Below are 18,487 nucleotides of genomic sequence, written 5' to 3'. Positions count from 1 at the left end.
CATTTAGTTGTTGCCTGAATCAGTACTAAGATGGCTGTCAAATGGTGATTTTTCTATTGTTTGTTTATTAGTTGGCATTCTTTATGAGCCTTTCTTTCTCCCTGATTATTTATTTATGTATGTATGCATATCAGTAGAACTCATGGGTTCTTTTTTATTCATTGGGGTTTTTTGATGCTTAGATTGTCTCATTTTTGACCAGTCAGAGCTCCTTCAAGGTGGCCTTTTTTGACATATGCTCACCATTTTTTGAGTACTCCCTTGTATAATACTGTGTTTCCCCGAAAATAAGACCTAGCTGGACCATCAGCTCTAATGCGTCTTTTGGAGCAAAAATTAATGTAAGACCCGGTATAATATATAATACTGGTGTAATATAATATAATACCGGGTCTTATATTAATTTTTGCTCCAAAAGACGCATTAGAGCTGATTGTCCAGCTAGGTCTTGTTTTCTGGGAAACACGGTAAGATATTCTCACTCTAGCCCTGGAGTAGGCCATTTCTCTATGTAGCTCTAGTTTCTTCTAGTGGATATCAATTAATAGATTGAACTAGAAATTATTTATATGTGTGGGCATACATATGTGTATAGAGATACATTTTTTTTTCCTTTTTTCTGCTTATCTAAACACTGAGTTCATCCTGATACCATTCCATCCCAACACCAAAGGGTTCTTTCTAAATCTGTAATTTCTTCTTACAGCGAGAAAACTAGTTTCTGTTATCCACAATATATTGACTGATTATTTTATCAATCCAAAAATACATAGAAAGTAGTTTCAAAGTTGCTAAACCATATCTGTGAAAATAAACCTATTAACTAGAGTTTAATGTTTTTTTGTTTAGCCTTAGGGTTTATAGGCAAAACACTGTGTTCAAACATTGCTTGGTTAGTTTTTTTTCCTTAAATGTAGGCCTGCTGTGCATTTAAAGTATAAATATAATTAGGTTCAGTTTTTTCCATTTGTATTCTATTTTGTTATTTTCTTCCATTTTTATTTTATTTTTTTATTATGCAAAACAGTAAACATAAACTAACTTTAATCCTCCTTTGCTTTTTATTATCTTCAGCAGCATAACCACTCATGCTCTAGTTAAAACATGTTTTTCTTCCATAACATTTTTCAAGTCAAATAACAAGCCAAAAATTCAAAGGTTTAGATATGGAGAAAGTCTTAGGTGAAAGATCTGTTTCTAATAGCACAGGTTTTAGAAACAGGTGAAAGAGTATTCTGAACTTTTATTCTCTTGTGAATTCAATCTTCGTTCGCAGGGGTCAGTAGACTTTTTCTGTAGTGGACCAGATAGTAAATTTTTTAGACTTCACAGGCCACTTAAGGTTTTTTTGTGTGTGCGTGTGTGTGTGTGTGTGTGTGTGTGTTTTGTGTATTCTTGTTGGTCTTGCACACTTCTTTTAAAATATGAAAACCATTTTTGGCTTGAGGACCTACAAAAATAGGCCATAGGCCCTACTTTGCTGGCCCCTGCTGCGAACTCGGAAACCTGAGAACTTGATTAATAGCACGCTACTTATAAATCAATTAATTGAGCAAGAAGATATATTCCTTACAGGCTTTATAAGGCTTACTTTAACATTAAAAACAAAACAGCTTAAAAGGCTGTGTTAGTGAAAATATTGAACAAATTTTTGGGGTACTTAACCATTATGTGCAGACAGTATTTTAAATTCTAGATATTTAACAATGTGCAAAAGAGAACAAAAAAATAAAAACCAAAACAAAACAAAAACATACAAAATAAATCTTGCCTCAAGGAGTTTACATTTAGTTTTTGTGTGTGGGTGTCTACTGGAAATGCATGTTTCCTTTTTTTAAATTCATTTAGTGACATTTTATCTAAAAGTTCTCACAATAATTGCAGAGCGAACATTTTTTCTTGAAAACTTGATGAAAAAAATGAAGCAAAGGGGGAAAACTTAAAAGTTTGGCTCGTTGCTTCCCATCTCTTTTTTTTGTGAAGCGATTTTTATTTGAAAATTATTTTTAATCATGAGGCTTTCAGTGTGTAGCTACACTGACTCTCATAAGGATGACAAGTCAAACCTCTTTAATTGGGACAAAGAACCCAGACTTAATTTAGTGATAAGTACATGTGTATTATAGAATCTTTGAAAAATATTATTCAAGTACATAACAGCAATTCAACTAACCTTTCTTTAGGGTTTTAATGAATGAATGAGAATGATTCTTAAAATACTATCCTTTGTTGAGGACTGCTGTGAAAGTTGTTGCTGTGTAGTTTTCGTGAAATAGGGAGAAAGTCTCCTGATAATGCTAATATTTATTTACCAAATAAAAGCTCAAGAACTATTTGCAGATGATCTGTTTTGTCCTTGTTTAAATATCAACACTGTTGAATAAAAATCATCAAAGGGAGTTTTTACCATGTTATATGTTTGTTTCTGAGATAACTTCTGTCTTAGAGTAGTTTTTCTGTGTTTAATAAACTAGTGCCCTCCCTTTTTAAAAAGCTTTATTGAGATATGAGTAACTGGGTTTGTAAGGATTATTAACATCTTTGGCTTTTTTTTTTTCTTTTTCTTTTTTTTTTTTTACAGCCAGAAAAGTGGTTTTTGTTTTAATAGCATTCTTTCTTATTGAGCAGAAATGTCCAAATTCTTGTTCAGAGAACTCAGAATCTCTTTTAGAGGTCTGTCTCTGCTTCGGTGGCAATTACAAGATTGAGGGTGGTGACCACTTTTGCTGAAGAGCATCGACATCCTGAAGGAGTTAGCCAGAGGCTGCTACATCATTTTTTGTGCTTTGATTCATTTGCAGAATCAAAGGATGGGATGTCTCAGGCCTCTTAGAGCTGTAACAGTTAATGATTCCAAATAATTCTGTGAGTGCTTCCTTTATTTTGCTAATCCTTCAAGATGGACAATTTTTTCATTTTAGTTACAATATTTTTAAATTGCTAGAATGCAATAATAGCCCATGAAAATTTCAATGTAATAGCAACTAGTGGTTGGAAAGAGTGCTAGAAAGTAGTTGCTTGTTGTTTGAGCTTTATTATTTATGCATATATGCCATTTCTCAGGCACTGTATTCTGCAGACTGGTTACCAGTGTGACTTAGATGCCTACATCTTTTTTCCCAAAGAGCTCATATTCTAATACTGGTGGGGATGGCACTGAATCACCAGAGTTAGAAGAAGGTAATGTGATGAATATGATGATACAAAGAGGGGTAGCGATTGTATACTATGTGTACACTCTTCTGTGTATATCATGATGTACATAGTATGAGGGAGAAGACGTGTGAGGCGAAGGATAAAAATCATTTTCAAGGAAATGTCAGCTTTGGGTGGGGGATAGGGTTGGGCGGAGTGATGGAAAACTAGGCAAGGATCTTCTGATGGAGGGCCTTTGTACACTAAACAGGACCTCACTTTTAATTAAAAGAGTGGAGGAGATTCTGAAGGGTTTTAGATGAAAGCATAAGTTTACATTTGTGTTTGAGGAAGATGATTAGTATCTTTGTAGAGCAGGGCAGGGCAATGGAGGGATGAGGCCAGGGAGAGAAGAAAGGTTAAATTAGTACAGAGGAAATGAGCGACTCAACGAGTGATAATGGGAGACGAAGGGGTGACTGCAAGAGAAATTTAGTAATAATAGGGAGCTGGATATGAGGAAGAAGAGGGTGGTGGCAGGGCTTTGGCTAAGTGACAAGTAGATAAAATGGTACAGTACCAGTCACTGAGGTGGGAAAAGCAGGAGGAGCAAAAAACTTGAGAAAGGTAATTTGGTGAGTTGGGTTGAATGGGGGATAATTTTTTCCATCTAGAATAAGGGAAAGATCTTCAGTGTGGAAGGAGGATTGAAATCACCCAGATCTCAACCACCCAAAGACACCTACTTTTCCTGTTTTATTGAATCCAGTAGTTTGTACATCTTGAAGTTTGGTGTCTGTGGGACATTAAGTGGGCACCCCCAGCTGGATATATAGGTTAGACACCTGGAGAGAAGAGGCTAGAGATGAAGATTTAGGAGAGAGTACAATTGTCTAGGCACATGATGTTGAGAAGAGAAGCAAGCTTAGGGCAAAATCTTGTAGGATCTTAACATCTTCTTTGTTTCTTTTTTATTTTATTTTTAAAGGCTTTGGACCTTCTCTATTGTATTTATGAATATAAGGACACTTAAAAGCTACTCTGCATGGAATATGCTTGACTTTAAATTTGGCTTATACAAGCAGATGTGTGCAATTAAAATTTTAGTAGTAAATTGATCCATGGATAAAAGTAAATATTTAAATTTTGTTTAATGAGATTTTATTAGAATTTCTTAACATTAAACCTACTCATATCGTTCAGCATTTTATTAACTCCTCAGTCACATAATGCTTTACCTTAAGTCTGTCTATAATAACTAGTTTACTGTAAACATGGAATTGTGGTGAATTTAAAGGCTCTTATCATTAGAAATAGAACCCATGTTTATTTGAGAAATTCCAGATGATACGGTTTTTGGGGATTTGTTAGGAAGAGGATTTATAATTGAATTACTTTTCCTCTTGTTGTCATTTGGCCATTTCACTGTTGTTAGTATTTCTAAAATTAAGGTCAAATTCACATCTTTTCATTTTGATGTTTACAAAAGACATAGGGAAGAACTGAAATTAATGGAAGATGGATTGTTTTGAGCCCAGGGAAAATTTACACTGTAAAGTCATTTTTATGTATGTGTGTATTTGTTTATGTATTTTGTTTTCTCATGGAGAATCATTTCTGTTCTCTTTGGTTTTAGAATAAGGTAGCTAAAGACTTTTACAGTCATGTTATGCATTTGTAGCTATAGGTATAACTAAAGTTTGTGGTTCTATGGTTGAGTTCCTTGTTTACTTCCATGCTTAAACTTGCTTTCCATAAATTAAAATTTTAGACCTGAAAGGCTTGTGATAGTATATTGTTTAACAGACTCATTTTATGGATGAAGAATCAAGACCCAGAATCACAGTTTATAAGAGGCATATACTGACTTAGCGGCCAAATTAGAAATGTCTGTTTTCTGTGTCTGAGTTCATTTTTGTTTTCATTTTTCCGCATGGATTTTTTGAATGAGATTTTGGCAGTGTTGTGTGTTTTGGAGGTGGAGGAGGACTGGGAATTGGTAATTATTAGTAGATTATTAGCATTTCATGCCAATGCTGGGCCAGGGGCAGGAATAAGCTACTGTACTGGCACGCTTGCCCATGAAGTAGGTTGCCATAGGACAACATGCATTCCTTGAGAGGGAAGTATTGTGCAGTGATGCCCGCTTAGCCAGCACTTTTCTAGCAACTCAGTAAAAACAGCCTTTGAGTTCAAAGCTCACATACCTTGATTATCTTTGTAGGAGAGGAGTACAGTTACTCTGTAAGCATGTATCCTTAGCCTGTTTTTAATTTTCACATTTTAATAATGGGGTCTACTTCATAACTGCTTCCTTTAGATTTTCCTAGATTACTGTTTAGAAGGCTCCTGGTATATGTGTATTAAAGTGTGACAAGTCTACAGAATTAATATGATTGCTGTCAACATAAGATGTGATAGATAACAGTTGGCAAGGAAGAAGATAGTTGTTTCATCATTTAAAAAATGGGATTAGACAAGATAAGCTTTACAATCTCTTGAATATTAACCCTAATGAACAAGTGTTCTAATTAATTTTCTTAGCTTTAGTTTACTCATTTTAAAGATAGGGATAAGGATGCTTTCCCTGACTACCTCTCAGAATTGGTTTAAATAGTGCTGGTTTTGAAATATTAAAAAAATTGGTTTGAATATATACAATTATAAAATTATAAAGTATTTGGAAAACTAAAAAATACTAGTTTTGATAGTCTTGGTTTTTCTAAAATAAGTTTTTCTTTTCTCAAATAGTCTTCTTAGAGAAAAACTAAAGAATACTAAGGAAAGGTAGTTTTAAAAAAAGCCACAGCTGGGATCTTTTAGTGTTATTGTGAATCTCTCTGTTGCTATGGAAAATAGCTCCATATTGTAACATGCTTTAATACTGGATAAATGTTACGGAGATTATGGGTATAAAGAAAGTGCTGGATTATATTTAGCATATTTTTCAAGTTGGAGAAATAGTTGAACAAAATTTTTTGAGCAGCAGAAAGTAACAAAACATCATGATGTATTTTAGACCAATAACATTACTGGTTGACGTTTATGAGAATTTCAGTGTTTCACAAAATCCAGCAGGACTGGATATATATATATATATATATATATATATATATATATATATATATATATATATTACAAACACACACACACACACACACACACACACACACACACACATATGTAGAAAATGTGGGAGAGAACCTACCAGCCTTTTAACAGTGGTTATTTCTTAAGAGAGCAGTAGGTGGATAAGGTGCAGTGAATGAGAGATTTCAAGATTTGGAATTTTTCATAGTCAGCATTTACTATATTTCTTTTTTAGTATTTCCCTCAAACACAAAATGCTACGTGTTTTTGCTTTTGGGAGAAGGACGAAGTCGAACTATTTTAATATTGAATTAAATCCTTTAGAGAAAGTGAGTTTCCTTGTTGAAACCTTGTTGAGGATTGCTTAGAATTCGTATTTAAATGGAATATATTTAGCTGTTACTTGATCAGTAGACATTAAGCTTTGTAATCTGATGTCTTGATGAAAGTCTTCTTAGGTTGATGCTATTAAGTGGTGTGTCTTCAAAGTCCTCTATCATCTTACTCAGTACCTCAGTTGTGTGTTTATGTTTTGTCGGTTGCTAGCTGGTGGACTTTTTTGTCTTGTTGGAAATTGTGTGTCTTGGTTGCCAGAAGAACTGGGTATGGGACATGATTGTGTAGCTTAATACCAATTTGAATTTATTTAAGTCACGTAGCTTAAGTTTACTTATCGATAAAATGAGAATAATAAATATTAGTCCAACTGATGAAAGTGATGTAGCATTTGTGGTAGTGCTTAATAATTGGCAAGGTGCCATAAAGATGAAAAGTAATATTTATTACTGTCCTTTATTTTGCTACTGCGTCTCTCTTTTTGTCAGTCTTTGTACTTGTTGCTCTTATTTCTGAAATGCTTTACCCGAAGGCCTAGTAGGCTCTTGTTCTACCTATTCTCTCTTTGATATTGGACCTTCAGTATTTGTGTCTACATTTCTTCAACTGTTATCTCTTCAGGAGTGATTGGTATTTTTGCTTTTCTCTCTTGGAATTCAGTCCCATATCTGCTAGGTATTTTGTGTAATGTGCTCATGAAATAGTATTCTAATCACCTCAAATCTAAACTTGTCTTTCTTCCACAGACTTCTTACTTTTAAGATTTTCTGTTTGTCAGTAGTACAATCATATTCCCAAACACTCAGATTGAAAACTGGGAATTTTCCTAGGTGCCTCTCTTCTGTCTATGTCTTTTCAGTTATGAAATCCAGTGAATTATTTTAAAAAGTACCTTTTGCATCCTTCATTTCCTTTTTATTCTCAATGTTAAATAATAAATATTAATACTTTAGTCCGTGTTCTCATCGCTTCCCTCTTGGTGTAAGTGTACACTGCATACGAGTATATGCGACACTGAAACAGGAAGACTTACTGTGTGCACAGCTGTGCACTTTCTGTTCCCATCCATGTGTCTTGTTTTTGGTACTCAGTGATACTTCAGGAGGAAATCCCAGCATTCTGTTGAGATTCTCATGTATTCGCATTAGGAAGTAGCCACTTCTCCAATTCTTTTTGAATATTACTGTTTGTATAGAGATTTACTGATGACTGTATTATAAATGTAAATAGTTTGGAAGCAGACTCACAGCTGTAACAGGAATGCTCTCTTCTTCCAGTCAGCCCATTTTATTTCCATTTTCTTTATTAAACCTTTTTTGTCGTTTCCAACTCGATGGACATTTCATTTGTCTGAATACCTCTCCCAGTAGCACTTTTTATTTTGGCACTACATTATACCATGTGTTTTTGTTTTCATGAGGCAAAAGTCTTTCAACGTCTTCATGGATCCCCCAAATTTTACTACCACTTTCGTATATTATTCCTGTTAAATGACATATGGGAAAAAAAAAAGGTGTTAAGCCACTAATAGTTAAGTAAATTTTTTCCCCACACAGCAACTTTTTAATATAGATATGTCAAATTAGTTCTCAATATAATTACCCCTGATTACATTTTAGAGATCATTGGGGGCCATTCGTGAATTATTGAAGCTGACAATGCTAAGAATCTACTATAATAATGGTGTGTCTGACCCTCCCCGTCCACCTCAGCAGATTGTTAGTTATTTGAGGTGAAGGTCTTCATGTTATTTTTTGTTGTCTGAAGGGCTTAATATTATGTATATCTACCATAGTTAATGAATGAATGTTAGTTTGATTTAAGTCACTGTTTAGCTTTGACCTATTAATCAGTTAGTTGAATGGCCTTGTATTTTCTTATGTGAGTGCTTATGATTAATTCTCAAAGTAAATTTGAAAATAGTATGCAATGATGATGATTATACATTATAAATAAAACGGGGCTTGTTTCAGAGTGAGACATTCTGCTCCTGTGAAAAAATAGATCTTTATGTTCATGAATATTGGCATAGGATTATAGATACAGAATTGCAAAAATGACCAGAAGTAAAAGGTCAGGGGGAAAAAAGAGAAATGTGTATTATCACCAGTGGCTTTAGCATTCCACTTCTTTGAGCAAAATAGATTTGTTGCATCAAAGTGAGTTTAGATACGAAGAAGCTTGATCAATTTATTTTGCTACCTTTTATTTGGTTATCTGATTACCTTTGGAACCCTGTAAGTTACTTTATCAAAGTTAAATCATAATTGAAAATTTAATACAGTGGTACCTCGGTTTTTGAACGTCTCCGTTGATGAACATTTCAGTTTACAAACGCCGTAAATTTTATGGATATATGGTATCATTAGACAGTAAAATTCATACTAAATTTGCAGTTTTAGGGGTTGATTTTAAAGGTCTGGAACGGATTAATCCACTTTGCATTACTTTCTATGGGGAAACTGTGCCTTGGTTTTCGGACGTTTCAGAACTCGAACAGTCTTCTGGAAAGGATTATATTTGAAAACTGAGGTACCACTGTATACGCAAGGAACAGGTTTAGGCATTGTGGGAAGATACTGAAAAAAAGATACTGATATTGGTAACTGTTTATTGAGTGTTTGCAATACGTAAGATCAGTGTTTCCAGAGAGGATGGATGACTGGAGTGATGGATGGATGGATAGATAGGGAGACTAAACAGAAAATAAATTATGAGCAAAATAATTATACATTGTGATTAGATTGCTATGAAGTTAATAAGCAGGGTGTGTAAGTTACAGGAGGAGGAGGATCTATATCTTATCTACACACAAACATACATAAATGCACATACATATATGATTTCATGTGTGAATGTTACTTCTTTTTCCCATTCTTCTGATTACATCTAGGAAACAATCTGAGTTTCATACCACTGTGTTTTTGCATCTGTAGATATCTTTAAAGATACAAATTGAAGATTGCACTTTAGACTCAGCCTTTGGCAAGCAGAATTATTCACCAAATTTAATCATGTTTGCCTCTTGTAATTTATTTTAGTATTACTTTCTACTTAAGGGCTAGAGCAGTGGCTCTCAAATTTTTTTTTTTACCACAACCCACAATAAGAATAGTTTGTGTGATGAGTCAGTAGTTACATATGTAAATACAGTAGGAACAAAAGTTTTACCTAAGATTAGTCAGCATACTTTATTATTTCTTTGTTCTCTTCTATTTTAATTGGACTCGAATTATCTTGAGAAAATTTTCATGTAGTGGGTTAGTTAAGATTATGGTTTGAAGAAAAAGACCATTCTAGGTAGAAAGAATGGCATGAAATAGAAAAATCTCTGGTAGGACTTTCATTCTTTTTAATTTTAAGAAAATTGCCTATGCCTAATAAATTATATTCATTTTTTATAACATTTTTCTGAATATTTTTCCTGATCTTATTTTTGCATTTAATTCTTACATATATAAAGTTGTAATTATTGCAGATATTTTATATTTGTCATGTAACATTAGGCATTTTCATATTTGTATATTTATAATGTGTGTATTAGAATAACTTTCTCTTAGTATACCTGACAAAATCTTTTTGGACATTTATTTAACTGTCATAAAATGTTGATGTGAAAGTAATCATGATTATGGCCTTTTGCTTAAAATATGTAAAGTCACTAATATTTTATAGCTCTTGTGTTTAGCACCACACTACATTTTTGTTACAGATACTGTAATTTTTTTAGTTCAAAAAAATTTCCTTTTTTTTTTGGTAGTTTCTTTCTCTGCTGAAAACTTCTATCTTTGCATTTATTTCATGAGTTTTCCTCCTTTACCTTATTGATGATGATTATAAACTTTTTAAAGTCTTAGATAATTCCAACACCAGTGTCATCTTGGGGTCGGCATCTGTTGATTTTTTTTTCCCCTCTGAGCAGTGTGGACAGATTTCCCATTTGTGTACCCGTGCTCTCTTTCCTGTTTGTGGTGGTTCTACTGTCACTTCAATTTTCAAAGCATTTATTGGTGGTTTAGGTGCACCCAGCACTTGTTCCACTCAGGAGCTGATCTCTAGGCGTTGGTTTTACACAGATTTTAGTCCTCAGAGCCTGGGTTTCTTTGGGTCTGTTTCAAGCAGGCCCCATTCCAGGACGAGCCCTGGAGTGGGCTTACGTTGTTCACACACAGACTTAGGGGATCCTCTTCTCCATCTCTGGGTTTCCCCGTACTGTGTCCAGATCCCGGGATATCCTTTTGCCTGTGCCTCTGGCCAAAACGTCAGGTTTCTCTACAGGTTTAGCCTTCAGAGTGAAGTGGCAAGAGACGGGAGAGAGAGAAAAAAAATGAGGACTCTCCACCATATTTTTGCATAATAGGGGCCCCTTATCCTGGTTCCTCTTTGTGGAGATGACTCCTTTCTTGGGGTTTTAGGTACTACTGTGGCAGCAGTGGCTGCCCTCCAACCCTTTGAAGGGCCTGGGAGAAAAAAGAGAGCGGGGGGAATAAAGGGGATCCCCTCCCCCATAGCATGGGGGAGTCCATTTGGCTAGACAAACGGGGTTTTCCCTAGTGGTTTTGCTTCTAGTGTTGCTGCACCTTTTCATTCTGCCAGCTCTGGGATTAAAGCCAGGAGATAATAGAGGAACAAAAAACACTACAGAATTTACCTCAACGCCCACACACAGCCCCCTCCACATCTGTCACTGGTCATTACTCTGGTGTGACTCCAGTCTCCGCTGACTTGCTGAGAGTCCTCGGCTAGTTGCTTTTTGTAGTCTGGCCTTTCAGGCGTAGTCAGTGCGGGAGAGGCCGTAGTTGGCTTACTCCATGTTTGCACGCTGCAAGTCCTGTGTACATTTTTTAAAGAGTATTTTTTTAAACCCATTTATTCCAAGGATTTGGAGAAAATGTAAATTTGTGCATTCAATGAAAGGACCATGCGAATAAATTTTTGTGGCCTAAATTTAGTTCTTTATATTTTTTTTTGGGGGGGGGCAGTTTTACTTTATTAACAGTTTTAAACTATAATTTGGATTCTAAAGTCAATAGCTTCCTTTTTAACAGTATTCAAAACTGTAAAACTAACCTTAGACACCTGCCATGCTTTAGAAATAGGATATTCTGCTTAATAATAGAAAAGGATAATTATGTGAAAATGCATGTAGCTCACAGGAAAGGATCATTGGTTATAAAGCATGTAAACATTTATACTTGTCATGGTAATCTTGTTCCCATTTTTATGTATCAAATTCTGACCTTTAGTTCCCCCTTTTTTTTTTAAACTAGAGGGTTTTTTACCCTCTCAAAGGTTGGTGTATAGATTTCCTCTTACTAGACAGATGTTTTCATACTTCAGATTTATAATTTTAAGAAAATAGACGTTCTTTTCCGTTATATATTTGTACTTTGAAACAGATTCTGGATTTGAGATTCCTAACAAGATGTATAATTTTGCATATTCTTCAGCAAATAACGTTGTTTATTACCTTCATTGTGCACCTGCCTGCACTTGCAAACTGTGTGAGTTTGTTTATTAGAACATCGCCTGTCTCTACAAGCACCCCATCAGTTTCATGACAAGAGACCTGGTCTGCCGGTTCTGTTGGATGCATAGGGCCTGGCGCTAATGAGTATATTTGGGATGAGTGATGAATTCTTGGATTACAGATGATTTGCATTTTTTGTCATCTTTGTGCTTTTTTTTGTATTTTCCAATTTTTCTGTACTAAAATATTTTTATAAACAAAAAAATGCAAGGTTTTTTTTAAAACAATTATTCATATGTTCACTCACTGTGTTTTAGGCATTTCAACATTTCAGATTTTATGTGCTTTGATGTTTACAACTACATGTGATCTTTTTTTTTTTCAAAGATGCATTTGAAACTTTGTTCAGAAGTTTCCAAACTAACACATTTCTTAGTATAAGTTGGGAACGGTGCGTTTGTTAAAAGCCTGATCTGGGGGCTCCTTGCAGAACATATCTGTAACATCTGTAACATATCCTTTTGGCCTCTGCTCTTTAAAAAATTCTGATTGCTCAAGAATATTGCTACTTCAGTAGAAGTTAACCCAAGCATATATATTGAGTTTTATTTCAAACATTTTTTTTTTTATGAAGAAATTTTCTTTACAAATCTTAGGGAAAAGTCACTATTGGTTAAATTATTCTTTTACAGTGTGCTTTTCTTAATGCTGACTCGGGCACTGTTCATCCTAGTGATCTCTGGCTACATTTTGTTATGTCCAGGGCATCTGATTTCATATGTTACTTTGTTGCATGCTTATATTGTCTAATCTTTTATATTTTATCCCATACCAAAAGTAATATGGAAGATTGTGCTATCTAGGAAAGGAGAATTTGTATGGTAGAGAGAAATTTTGGGTATACAGAATACCTAGTTTTTGACTTGTTGAAATGAAGTTTGTAATAAGGTATATTGGTTCTGAGGTACTAATTAGTTGGTAAGTAATAATGCTCTTTATTAAAAAATTAAATTTACTGGGCTAACATTGGTTAATATAATTTTTAGGCAGACAGCATTATAATTTGACATATGTATACTGTTGTGTGCTCACCATCCATTACCATCTCTTGGCCCCCCTTTATCCTCCCTCCAACCTCCTTCATCTCTGGTAACCACCATTCTGTTGTCTGTATGAGTTTTTGTTTGTTAGTTTGTTACTTTTTGCTTGATTGAGTGAAACCATGGTTTTTGTCCTTTTGTCTGACTGACTTAGTTTGCATAATACTCTGAAGATCCATCATGGATCTTACAATAGCAAATGACCATTTTTCATCTTTTTTGTGGCTGAGTAGTATTCCACTGTGTGTTTGTGTGTACAGCACATCTTTATCCAGTCATCTCTCGATGGACATTTTGGTGGTTTCCATGCCTTGGCTGTTGTAGCTAGTGCTGCATTGAACATAGGGGTGCATGTATCTTTATGAATAAGTGTTTTTTATATTGTTCGGGTAAATACAATATGCTTTTTAAAATGACTTATGAAATGAGTTGGATTTCTTTTTTTTCCTATATGCAGAATACTAAATTTTTATTTTTACTTTTAAAGTTATTTATGAAAAACCAGAGAAATGTTTCATTTTTAAATTTTAATTTCGTTTGAATAATAAAAATTTTCATGAAAATATTTATTAAAAATCTGTATAGTCAAATCAGAAAATGAAGAAAAAACATTCATAGCTTTGCTCTACTTTATTAGTTTTCTGTTGCTGTGTACTACGTTTCCACAAACTTAGCTTGTGGCTTAAAGCACCATATATTCCTTTCACAGCTTTCCTGGGTTAGGATCCAGGCACTGGTTGGCCCAGTCCTCTGCTGATGGTCTCACTGGCAGGACTCTCATTTGAGACATGGTTCCTCTTCCAAACTCATTGAGTTTGTTGGCTGGAAACAGTTCCTTAGTGTGGTAGCACTGAGGTCTCTGTTTAGTTTGTTGGCTGTGGGCTGGGGGCTGCTCTCAGTTCCTAGCAGCCATGTGGCCCTCTCACGTGTGTCCTCACGTGGTAGTGAGGGAAAGCTAGTTTTCTGATGTCTCTTCTTATAAGGACATTAATCCTATGGGATCAGGTCTCCCACTTCTTATGACCCATTTAACCTCCATACAGGCCCTATTTCCAAAGACAGTCACCTTAGCGGTTGGGACTTTCAACTTATGCATTTTGTGGGGGAGAGGTGTACTGCGGAGGGCCAGTGTTGGCAAGTGCAGTTAGAACAAGATTGTATTACGGTGTGATTATTGTATCTTTCAAAGTAACGTATACAGATACATTTTTAAAAGTACAATAGACATTTTATTGGAAGCTTTTCTTTCTCACCCTATGCTGGATCCCCGAAGAGAACAGTGTTTTAGTTCTTAACACGTTAGTTCTTTTGATTATCTTCATATCACTAAGTGATATTTTTATACCACTGCTTCTTGACTGGTCAATTTTAAACACTATTTATTGACGTTTTGCAAGAAGAGGTGAAGCATTATTAGTTCATTTGTGCTGCTCTGTAACACCTTGATTTTGAGTGGTGGGCCTGTGGACTTCTACAGGACAAATTATTCTCCTTTTTGGCTCTGTCTTCTTCTGTGTGTACTGTGGTTTGAGTATTCCTCTTTGTTTTCATCAGTTACCAATCTTTACCACATTTCCATTTTCTGGAAATTTGTCACATCTTCTCTGCTGATTGTACTCCTCTCCCTATTCTGCTTTTCACTGTCAATAATTTATACCTTTTAAAATTATTTATTTAGTCATTTAGTTATTTATGTATGTATTTGTGTATTGTTTTTCACAATAGGAGCAATAAAAAACAAATGTTTCTAGTAAACATGCTATTTTGAATTGAAAGTATCAAGATTGTGTTGGTTCCAGAAACTTTTGGGATATCTGATTTTCTGACTTCTTCAGAGATAGGTGGGATCCTAACCTAGTACCCTCAAGACCTAAAGGACCATTGTTGGGAAAAATGGATTGGCTTGATGACTGTTTTCACTGTTTTAGGTTCATACTTCAGGTTAATTCCATTGGCCATAGGACCAACAACTTTGAAGGCATAAGATTAATCTGTAAATGAGCAAAATTTTACCCAAATTTGATGGTTCTCTGGGGGATGTCTGATAATAAGTTCTTTGTTGGCCTCTTCCAAGGTCACAGTAGAGATTATTTAGTACTGCTCAAATTGGGAGAGGCGGGTAGTCCCTTCCTTCCTGCTTCACTCGCACGTTTCGCGGTATGGGGCAGAGCCTCTCGTCTGCCAGCACCCCCTGAGGATCTCGGAAGCTGCCCCAGCGATGGAGAGGACCAGGAACTGGAGAGGAAAGCAATAGATGAGCTACTTAAAGAGGCAAAACGTGGGAAAATGAGAGCAGAAACAGTGGGAGCTATGGGTTGGATGAAGTGTCCTCTTGCTGACACAAATAAAAGATTTGTAATTAACACAATTAAGAATACACTGCCCTCCCATAAAGAGCAAGACCTTGAACAAAAACAGGGCAATAAGGAACCTGAGGAAAGCCAGAACGAGAAAGAAGAAAACCGGAAGAAACACAGAGCCCACCCTTACAAGCATGGCTTCCGAGCCTGAGGCACAGCCCGTCATTCTCCACCGAGGGAGCGGAGCAGCCAGGACAAGTACGAAAAGCGGTCAAACAAGCGATGAGTTAGGACGGAGAGTGAGCACGACTCCCCAGCCACGAGTGCTGTTATTTCTGGGACTGGGGCTGTGCAGAGAGGGTTATCAGGGACAGGCCTTGAGTTGGCAGAGCAAACATCTAAGAGTGATTTTTTTATAGTAGTTTCTTTGTTGTGAAACGCAGAAAATGACCTAGAAACTCTCCAGGGAAATTGGTATAAAGAGACTTGCTCTGAAGATGTGTTGGCAGGTTTAAGCTGCTTCAGCAGTGGTTTACATATGTATTGTTTCTATTCTGTCTTGTTTAGAAGTTGGTTTCAAAATGCATATAGAATGTAAAGGTGTTCAGAGATTGTAAAAACTAGTTGCAGTTTTTTTGATGTGCTGCACATGTGGTCATTTCTCAAAATTTCTCCAAAAATGAAATACTTATAAATCCTGTACTTTACCTTTTTGGGTGACAAACTTAAAATTTAGAAATCGCCTGGCCAGTAATCATATTTCAGAAGTTGTAGCCTTCCAAGGGCTAGAAATCTACTAAGGAACTCTTTCATAACTCTGCCTTTGTTTTCCTTTCAGTGAACAATATGGGAAATTCCCAAATATCTTGGAATTTAGTGCTCTGTGTCAATGCGCAGAGGTTGAAAATGATTCTTTTGTTTCTTGTGCAATCTCAGACTTATTCCTCAGTTAGAACAATTTTTCTATACTTAAATTTTTTGACTTTGTAAGTTTTAAGTGGTGCTTTTAAAAGAACCCCCCAAAATTAAAATGAATATAATTATTTTAATGCTATGTCTTATTTAGCTGAAGACCTATAATACCACTCTTTGTATAATTGTTTCAGAAATCTTAATTTTAAATAAAAATGTGTTTACAAGGCCAAAAAAAAATTGGAAGAGGCACTGATTTTTGAACTGAAGAGTTTGCTTGAAATAACAAGCATGCAGTACAACATTTTGTTAAGTTTTGGGAAATGAGCCTCACCCAGTGGTAGATGAGGGAGGCATGGATGTGCTTTCCAGGGATATGAGATTGCACATTTGTAGGGTTGAGAAATCATGTCCACATTCAGTGGTTGGCCTGCTTTTGTGTAGAAGTTTTGTTGGGACACACTACCTGTTTATATATGAGTGTCAGTGGCTGCTTTCTTTTACAGGGTAGTGTGCTTAGAGACTGTGTCGCCTCCAGAGCCCAAAATACTTACTGTGCTGACCCCTGGCTTGGTCAGTAACCAACAATTTAAAAATCTTTTGTAGAAATGAAAGTGTTTTGGTGGAGTAGCCAGCAGCAGCTGAGATAGTTTAGGTAAAAGATTCCTCCAACGTTGATGAAAGTCATTGGAAACTGATTTGATTTGAAGAAGTTGGTTTCAGATCTAAAAACGTGCATTTGACCTGGTGCCTATAAGTGATAGCACAGAAACGTAAGGTGTTACTAGCTCATAGAGCACTTCTCAGTGCACCTGAGGGGAGCTGAGCCATAAGAATGAATGCATGAGACTGAGGGCGCAGGCTGGTGTCCTCCTTTGGATCCGTTTGTGTAACCAGAGGCAGGGGTAGGTGAGGGCAGGAGCTTCGTCTCAGTCACTGGGGTCAGATGGATCGAGTTCGTCTAAGTGAGTTCACAGTGTTAGACAACGTTAGTACATAGCATCTGAGGGAAAAAAGCTTGGATTTGGGACGCGGAGGTTAGCAGGCATCGGTAGCCCGAGAAAAGTACAATAGTCTTACCTGAAGGAATAATTTGCTGGAACAAACTTAACAGGATCAGCAGCCACGTTAGACTGTGGAAAACATGGTAGCAGGGAGCTGGATCCCGAGAAATAGACGGTGAGTTTAAAACCTACATGTGAGAAAACTGGGCGTCTGGAGAGCCCAGTGCTGGGCATCCCGCAGCTGGTCTTCTGACTCAGGCGCAGATGGGAATCTTCAGGCAACGGAAAAGAAAGGTCCCAGAATCAACTTGCGTTCTTCTCCAGCACTTTCCCGTGTAAAACCATGATGTGTTTTCTGTCCTCGATCAACTTTTGAGAATACAGAGAGAATTACATTCCCAATTCTTGGTGGTAAGTTGATATATCTGATTAGAGTGAGGGTTGGAATAAAGCTTGGTACTCCCTCCTGGCGGTCTTACTGCGGTATTAATAAGTTAGTTGGAAATAAAGGTTTATTATTGAACGCTGGCTGTGTATCAGGCATTGTCAATTCCTATAGGTCTAAAGATTAAATATAGTGTCTTCATATACATTGAATTATTTATAGAAGTTTAAAAAAAGCTTTGAATGGGCTAGCAGCATATTTTGTCACTATTTTTCTAAAATACTGAATGTGACAATAAAATTATCAACAAGTAGTCTTTGGTGGAGGTCCTAGATAATGGAGTTTGATGCTGAGGATTGAGCAAGGGTGGAATATATACTTATATTTGGAGATAGAAATAAAATAGAAGGAAATGGAATGGAATAGAAGGAAAACTGGATGATGACAAGCTGCCTTTGAAGTAATGTGCAGGGTTCACACTAGGTCATGAAGTGTATAAATTTATACTCCACCGACTTCAAAAAGAACTTTGAAGCATCTTACTTAGCAAAGTTAATCACAGCTGAAAATAGATCTTATTTTTGTGTACAAAACGAGTTAAATACAGCAGAGAAGCAGATGTTAATAGACATGTATGTTCAGACTAGTGAACATCAGCAAGATCCTTAGAAGCCAAGGAACAAGAAGGGGGAGACCTGTTAAATCACCCTTTTTGATACAAAGTAAGCACCTGGGAACTAGCTGAGTCATTCTCC

The 18,487-nt window shown here is 35.9% G+C and overlaps 1 protein-coding gene and 1 pseudogene across 14 annotated transcripts in view; both read left to right on the top strand.

The window, feature by feature from the left end:
• SCAF8 (SR-related CTD associated factor 8) overlaps positions 1–18,487 on the top strand; it is a 200,964-nt gene that overhangs the window by 9,625 nt on the left and 172,852 nt on the right. The gene's annotated exons all lie outside the window — the stretch shown is intronic.
• Positions 15,339–15,840, top strand: LOC141571918 (protein POLR1D pseudogene; annotated as a pseudogene).

Source organism: Rhinolophus sinicus, chromosome 2 (assembly GCF_057876585.1).
Source record: "Rhinolophus sinicus isolate RSI-liver-muscle chromosome 2, RSI-T2T, whole genome shotgun sequence".
Classification (NCBI taxonomy): domain Eukaryota; kingdom Metazoa; phylum Chordata; class Mammalia; order Chiroptera; family Rhinolophidae; genus Rhinolophus; species Rhinolophus sinicus.
Note: the sequence above shows the minus strand (reverse complement) of the source record. Positions and strands in the feature narration are given on the sequence as shown.